We start from the raw sequence: 9,175 nt of genomic DNA on the forward strand, positions 1-9,175 counted from the left end.
CATGATATGAGGTACCTGGAACAGTTAAGTTCATAGAGAAAGAAGGTAGAATAGTAGTTACCACTGGCTGGGAGGAAATGGTAATAGGGAGTTAACGTTTGATGGATACCAAGTTTCAGTTAGGGATGCTGAAATATTGGAGATGAATAGCGGTGATGGTGGCAAAACATATGAATATATTTAATGCCACTGAATTGTACACTTAAAAATTGTTAAAGTGGTAAATCTTACATTAAGTATATTTTGCCACAATTTAAAAAATATGCTGTCACCAAGAAACACACTTCAGATATAAAGATACAGGAAAGTTGAAAGTAATAGAACAGAAAGGGTATATCATGCAAACATTAATCAAAGAAAACCAGGAGTGGCCTATCTTAAAAATATACTTCTAAATAATCCATGGGTCAAAGAGGAAGTCTCAAAAACATGTTGAACTGATTATGGTTTGGGAACCTAATTTTGGAAATAAATGCTACATATATAAATGGTATTTGGTTAAAACCAAGATTTATTTTAGTGAATGATAACCAAAGATACTTACTTGAATTTTAAAAATGAGATGTTAGTGAAAATGGTATTTTCATCAGAAAGAATACTCTCTATTGATAAATAAGTGAACCATATGCAATTGTAAAATACTGCTTTGGTATTTAATTTTTCTAAGTAAGAAAATTTGAAATTATTCATAGAAAAAAGACATTGAAATGAATGAAAATAAAACTGAATGAAAATTAAGAAAACAATGTATCAAAATTTGTAGGAGGCAGATGAAGCAGGATGAAAGGGAAATTCATAGCACTAAGTGCATATATTAGTAAAGAGGAAAATTCTCAAATTGTTAATTTAACTTCCCAAAACAGGACCTAGAATAGAAAATAATGGAAAATAAACAGAAGAAAGAACAAATCAGGGTAAGAACAGAAATCAATGAAATTGAAAACACAGAGGCACTTGGGTACCTCAGTGGGTTTAAGCCTCTGCCTTCACCTCAGGTCATGATTTCAGGGTCATGCGAACAAGCCCTGCATCGGGCTCTCTGATCAGCAGAGAGCCTGCTTCCCTCTCTCTTTCTCTGCCTGCCTCTCTGCCTACTTGTGATCACCCTCTCTGTCAAATAAATAAATAAATAATCTTAAAAAAAAAAAGAAGAAGAAAGAAAACTCACTTAAAAAAAAAGGGGGGGGCGGGCACCTGTGTGGCTCAGTCATTAAGTGTCTGCCTTCGGCTCACGTCATGATCCCAGGGTCCTGGGATCAAGCCCCGCACTGGGCTCCCAGCTCTGCAGGAAGCCTGTTTCTCCCTCTCACCTCCACCTGCTTGTGTTCTCTCTGTCAAATAAATAAATAAAATCATATATATATATATATATATAAGGTGTCTTCAAAAAAAAATAGGAAAAATCACTGAGTTAAGAGCTGGTTCTTTGGGAAGATCAATAAAATTGACAAACTTCTAGAAAAAACACCACCACCAAAAAACCAAAAAGACACAGATTACCAATACCCATGTGAAAAAGCAGATATCACTACATTGCAGACATCGAAAGGATAAGAGAATACTGATTAACAATTCTACACATAAATATGACAACTTAGATGAAATGAACTTGAATCACAAAACTACCACAATGTACCCAATATGAAATAATGTGAATGGCCAAAATACTTTCAAGGAAATTTAATCTGTAATCTATAACACATTCACCAAAAAGAAACCTCCAGGGTCAGATAATTTCATTTGAGAATTTTGCCAAATGTTTTGCCAAATGTTTAAAGAGCACAATCTCTTCGGTATTACCTTGATGCTGAAGGCACAGACAGTATAAAAGAAAAAATACAGGGACGCCTGGGTGGCGCAGTTGGTTGGATGACTGCCTTCGGCTCAGGGCGTGATCCTGGAGTCCCGGGATCGAGTCCCACATCGGGCTCCCAGCTCCATGGGGAGTCTGCTTCGCTCTCTGACCTTCTCCCCTCTCATGCTCTCTCTCACTGTCTCTCTCTCTCAAATAAATAAATAAAATCTTTAAAAAAAAAAAAGAAAAAATACACAGTCCGCTATACATTATGAATATAGACACAAAAAATCCTTAAACATTAACAAAGAGAATTCAATATTATGTAAGAAGAATTTTACATGACCAAATGGTGTTTACTCCAGGGATTCAATGCTGGTTCAATAATTTGAAAATCAGTTAAGGTAATCTACCATTTCAAAAAACTAAAGAAGGAAAAAAAAATCACAAACATTTGACCAAATTCAACTCTGGTTCATGGTAAAAACTCAGAAAAACAGGAATAGAGGGAAACGTCTTCAAACTGATAAAAAGTATCTACAGAAAAAATTACAGCTAGTATTATACTTAAAGGTGTAATAGTAAATCCTTTTGCTTGAAGATCAGGAAGCAAGAATTTCTCCTTTCACTATTCTTGACATAATCCTTAAATTCTTGTGTATGCAATAGGGGAAAGAAAGGCAATAAAAGGCCTATATAAGAAATAAAACTGTCCTGGGACGCCTGGGTGGCTCAGTTGGTTGGACGACTGCCTCCGGCTCAGGGCGTGATCCTGGAGTCCTGGGATCGAGTCCCACATCAGGCTCCCAGCTCCATGGGGAGTCTGCTTCGCTCTCTGACCTTCTCCTCGCTCATGCTCTCTCTCACTGTCTCTCTCTCTCAAATAAATAAATAAAAAATCTTTAAAAAAAAAAAAAAGAAATAAAACTGTCCTGTTTACGGATAACATAATTATCCATGTAGAAAAATTCAATTAGTCTTTAATTTCTAGAACTAAAAACTGAGTTCAGAAAGTCATAAAGTAGAAGACAAACATAGAAAAATCAGTTGTATTTCTATATGTTGGCAATGGACACTAAAATTAAAAAAATACATAGTACTCATTGTCACTCAAAAATACATAGTAATGTAACACAAAACATATATAGGACTTTTATTGCTGAAAACTATACAACGATGATGAAAGAAATAGAAGATCAAAATATATATACACAATGTGTTCATGGGTTGAAAGATAGTAAAGATGTTAATTTACTCCAAACTGATATAGAGGTTTAAATGCAATTCCTATCCAAATCCAGCAAGATTTTTTTTGTAAATGTATTATTGCTGGTGTAACAAATGGCTTAAAACACAAATTTATTATTTTATAGTTTTATATGTTTTTATATGTTAGAAGTCCAGCATGGGTCTCACTGGGCTAAAAGCAAGGTGTGGGCAGGCTGCACTCATTTATGGCCTTTTAGAAGCTCACGTAGGACCCTCTATCTTCTCTATTCTCCTCCTCTTTTTTCTGGTTCTTCTTATTCTTGTTATTTCCAGCTTTTTCTAGAGGCTGCCTGCCTGCATTCTTTGGTGCATTGCCCTCTTGGTCTCCATCGTCCAAGCGGGCAACAACAGATAGAGTCCTTCTCAAAATGCAGCACTCTGACTTCCTCTTCTGTCTTTTCCATCTTTAAAAAGACCTTTGTGATTATATCATGCCCATGTGAATAATCCAGAATAATTTACTTAAAGACAGGTGGTTAGCAACCTGATTCCATCTGCAATCCCTTGCTATATAACCTAGAAATTCATAAGTTCCAGGGATTAAGAAAGATGTGGGTATATTCGTGAGGCCATTACTTTGTCCATTTGGTAAATATAAACCAGATTATTCTTTTTTTTTTAAAGATCAGATTATTCTAAAATTTAAATGAAAAGACATATGAGCTGGAATATATAGAGTCATTTTGATAAAGAATAACAAAGTGGGAGGAATCACTGAACCCAATATCAAGATTTATAGTATACAATAATAAAAGCAGTGTGGTATTAGCAGAAACTGGCCCTTGGATCAATGAGACAAAGAGCCAGAATTAGATTCACATAAACATGCGCAACTGATTTCTGAGGTATAAAACAAATTCAGTGAAGGAAAGACCGCTTTTTCTTTTTTTTTTTCTTTTTTTTTTGAAAGACCGCTTTTTCAACAAACAGTGCTAGAGCAATTGGACACTACAGGCAAACAAAAACAAACAAAAAATCCTCTACCTCAGTATTATACATTATAACTCAATAGAAATATCTCAATCATATCATATTTGATACAATCATATAACAACTCAAAATGTGTAACATAAAACTATAAAACCTGTGGGAAAAAAACAAAGGAAAAATTGGGGGGATTTAGAGCTAGGTAAAGCGGTCTTAGAGTTGATACCAAAAGCATGATTCATAAAAGAGAAATCTGATAAATTATTAGATCTAATCAAAATTAAAATCTTGGTCTGCAAAAGGCTTTGTTAAGAGGATGGAAAGACAACCTACCGACTAGAGGAAAATCTCTCCAAATCACATATCTTGCTAAGGACTGATATCTAATATATATAAAGAACGCTCAGTATTTAACAGCAACCCTCCCCAACACACACATAACCCAATTAGAAAACAGACAAAAGATATAAACAGACATTCCACCAAAGTAATTATATGGATGGTCAATAAACACATAAGAAAATCAATGGTTCCAAGAAAGTTCAAAACCCAGCAGAGCAAATTCCGTTAGTTTTTAAGGCCTGACAGTAATCCCTTGTGTTCTGAGACTCTACCCTCCAGGGTGGTCTCTGCCCTCAAAGTCCATGGCTCCAAGGTCATTCTTCCTTTTTTACGGTAAGGGTAATGCATGTTTATAGTTGAGTGTCTCTATCAGCCCATTTCCTGCCTGTAGAATTTTGAAAACCTGACAGCCTTGTTATTTCATCCTGTCTCTGTTTTTGTCAGTCTAAGCTAGCAGTGTTTCTGCTGATAAAAAATTTGGAAAGACCTTGTGGGTTGTGGGTCTTCTTTATTTATCAAAGGAATCCGCACAATTAGGAGGCAGGACAAACTGCCCACGCTCAAGAAAACCAACTAACCAACCAACCAAACAAAAAAACCTCCAAAACATCACTGTTGGGAAACCATCTCTATTCATTTCTGAGATGGTTGATTGGATCCATGAGTCACATACCTAATCTCTTCAGCTAAAGTTGTTCAGGGGTGCCTGGGTGGCTCAGTCAGTTAAGCAGCTGCCTTCAGCTCAGGTCATGATCCCAGGGTTCTGGGATTGAGCCCCCACATCAGGCTCCTTTTCAGCAGGGAGCCTGCTTCGGCTTCTCCCGTGCCTGCCACCCCCCCGCTTGTGCTTGCTGTCTCGCTTGCTTGCTTCCTCTGTCAAATAAATAAATAAATAAATAAATAGATAGATAGATAGATAGATAAATAGATAAATAAATAAATAAAATCTTTAAAAAAGTTGTTCAGGCACACCGTCTCTCCAGAGCTTTCTCCAGTTAATCCCCTAATTTCGGCATCCTTTGCAGTTTGGATAGGCTGAGAATTCCCCTAAATAATCAGACTTCGTTTCCTTTCTGCATACTAGTTCCTTTCTCTATTTCTCTTTTTTCTTTCACATTCTACTATAAGCAGCAAGAATACATCAGGCCTAACCTTCAACATTTTCCTTGGAAATTTTCTCAGCCAAGTATTCAAATTTATCACTTCCAAATTTGCCTTTCACAAAACTATAAAACACAATTCAGCCAAGTTTTTTTTTTTAAAGATTTTATTTATTTTACAGAGAGAGAGAGAGAGAGATCATAAGTAGGCAGAGAGGCAGGCAGAGAGGCAGGCAGATAGAGAAGGGGAAGCAGGCTCCCTGCTGAGCAGGGAGTTCGATGCAGGGGCTCGATCCCAGGACCCTGAGATCATGACCTGAGCCAAAGGCAGCAGCTTAACCCACTGAGCCACCTAGGCACCCCGTCAGCCAAAATTTTTTACTATATAATATGAATCATCTTTCCACCAGTTTCCAGTAATAGTTTTCTCATTTTCTTTTGAGCCATTTTAGTGTTTCTATTGAGGAATAGAAACACTTACATGTTAATATTTGTAGTAACAGTCTACTCATGAAGATATATGTATCCGTTAAGAAAATAGCTTTCTCAATCTTGCTCTTTTCTTTCTGAGCCTATACCTTACCATCCCTAAGCCTAACAGTCTGTTTAAGGCAATAGAGGTTTTTTTAATCATGTGGCTTAAAATTCTCCCAGCCTTTACCCATTGCCGAAATTCACTTTCACATTTTTAGGTGTTTGTTTTAGCAGAGCCCCATTTCCTGGTACCAAAATATGTTAATGTCCTGGAGCTACTATAAAAATCACAAATTTGGTTAAAACACCAAGAAATTGTATATTTATAAAGTGGCATACTTATAAAATTAAATTGAATGGACTTGATTTTTTTTTTAGATTTTATTTATTTATTTGACAGACAGAAATCACAAGTAGGCGGAGAAGCAGGCAGAGAGAGAGGAGGAAGCAGACTTCCTGCTGAGCAAAGAGCCTGATGCGGGGCTCGATCCCAGGACCCTGGGATCATGACCTGAGCGGAAGGCAGAGGCTTTAACCCACTGAGCCACCCAGGCGCCCCGAATGGACTTGATTTTAAATGGAAAAGTTAAAAATTATAAATTTAAAAAGAGAAAAATCATACAGAAAACTTGGCATCTGCCACTTCATTAAATTTTTGCAAAGACATTTTAAGTAGGGTAACTTTTTATGACCAAACATTTGCATAGTATCTTTTTTGCTCCTTCTCTCCTTAGCCAACACAAGATATTTACATCCTAGGGATTTGCATGAAGAGGGCTTACTATAGGATTAGGAGTAAGGGAAATGCAAAATGTGAAATATAGTTTTAGGATATTTGCTGTTTGTCCTAGGATGCCAAAGGAGTCTGGGACTGGCCTACCTGTTTTTAAAGTTTCCATGACAATGAATACAGTAGTAATGTGTCTCTCTCTTCTAATAACACTCCATTCCATCCCCTTCTATAAGTGATACATATTTTGATGGGTATAGTAACTATGATAGGAGAGTAGAAATTGGGGAAGATCTTGGGAAATAGCTAAAAGCGTAAATATGTAGAGATTCCCAATGATTACTATACAAATACTTTTGACTTGTTTGTGTAACTTCCTATACTGGAAATTCTCTTAGGTAGGAAAGCAGCGTCGTCATCTGTTCAAACAGAGTTCAAAACACTGTCCATTAGTACACAAGATTTTCTAGTACTGCATACACAAGACCTATTAAAACAGGAATATTATGTACCATGTATAGCAAGAAAATAAGTATATGCATATAATGCTCTACTGCAAACAAAACATGGCTATTTCAGGACATAATTAGTAAACCAAGAGGCAGAATAGTACATGTAGGAATGCTAGATAATTTTTTTTTTAAAAGATTTTATTTATTTATTTGAGAAAGAGAGAGACAGTGAGAGAGAGCATGAGCGAGGAGAAGGTCAGAGAGCGAAGCAGACTCCCCATGGAGCTGGGAGCCCGATGTGGGACTCGATCCCGGGACTCCAGGATCACGCCCTGAGCCGAAGGCAGTCGTCCAACCAACTGCGCCACCCAGGCGTCCCAGGAATGCTAGATAATTTTTATTTTTTATGACAGCCACAGAAATGCATAGCAGAAAAGAAACAAATGAGAGTAGAATATCCAAGAGAAAGTGACTCACACATTCCCAACATCTTTGGTCGGTTGAGGGTAGACCAGATTCAGTTATACCGTACCTCCCCAATCACTACATACCCAAGAAAAAGGATAGGCTTATATCCTTAATTGTTAGCATATAACAGTATTTATTCACATACAAATATAGATTTATTCAAATGAAACATTAGATTCTTGTATTTATGAATATAGATCCTATTACTTACCTTTTTATTCTAGTATGTTCAAACTGCCCACCCTAAAAAAAAAAAAACCAAAAAAACCCCCACCCAAAACCTTAAAAAAATCCCAAATCCCTCCAAGTATAAATAGCTACTAGTAAAGGCTAAATTCCACAGTGTTCTGTCTGGCCAGACAAGGCATTATATTTTTTATGATCCTTTCAAGTCTGAATTTGTATCATGTCTGATTTCCCTTATTACCCACTTTTTTTTTCTCTCAAATTATCTTGTTCAGCATGTTTCCATTTATTATCCACTGGCAACTGGTGCTCAACTGGGGGACAGGGGAAGCTTATTTAGATCTCCACTGCATTTTATTATACACAGTAACAATGTATACAGTAAGTATGTTATAACCAGGGGCCTTCAGTAACACTGTTCAAGGTGCTGTTGAACTTACTATTTTCACAGACAGGATGCTCTAGATGTTACTGTTTTAGCAGACTTCCAATTCTCAAACATCACAATCTCTCCAGTGATTTTTTTAAAAAAAGATTTTATTTATTTGAGAGAGAGAGTGCGAGAGCAACAGAGACCACAAGTGGGGAGGAGAGGGAGAAGCAGGCTCCCTGCTGAGCAGGGAACCCAATTGGGGCCTCCATCCTAAGACCTTGGGATCATGAGCTGAGCCAAAGGCAGAGGCTTAACCAACTGAGCCACTCAGGTGCCCCTCCAGGGATTTTGAGGATTTCAGATACCCACATTTCCTGAGATCAAGGTATAAAGGCTTACTTATATATCTATTTCATAGTTCTGTCTAAGTGACTCACTCTCCCAAATTTTACTCATCTATGTCACTTCTTAACTTCCCTTTCTCTGGTATGAATTCTTTGATGTTGAATAAGGTGTAAGTTATGGCTAAAAATTATCCCTATAATAATGACAACTATAGGATTCTCTCCAATACGAATTCTCTGGTTTTGTGTAAGGTTTAAGCCACAGCTAAATAGTCTTTTTAAATTTATTACACTCATATATTCATGATTAACAGTCTTAAAATTAAAACATATGGATTTTTAAAAATAATTCTCTAGTTGGATGACTGCTAAAGACCTTTTCCACATTGCTTACAATCAGAGCTGTTACTCTCCAAGTGAATCATCTCATAGTAAGAAAGGTCTGAGATATTTGGCAGTTATCTACCATAGCTGAAAAAACTTGCATACACCCTTGGTCTGAGTAATTCATCTTAATATAAGATTAACAGAAATATACACACAAATGAATATTTATAGCACTTAAGCAACATTTTTATTACAACACAAAATTATAAAAAATACAAATATCCATCAAAAGGATAAATAGTGGTATATTGTAAGGTGGAAGAGTAAACAGAATGAAAATGAACACACTACTGCCACATGCAATAATGTATGAATCTAAAAAATGTTG

Source organism: Neovison vison, chromosome 7 (genome assembly GCF_020171115.1).
Source record: "Neovison vison isolate M4711 chromosome 7, ASM_NN_V1, whole genome shotgun sequence".
NCBI classification, from domain to species: Eukaryota; Metazoa; Chordata; class Mammalia; order Carnivora; family Mustelidae; genus Neogale; species Neogale vison.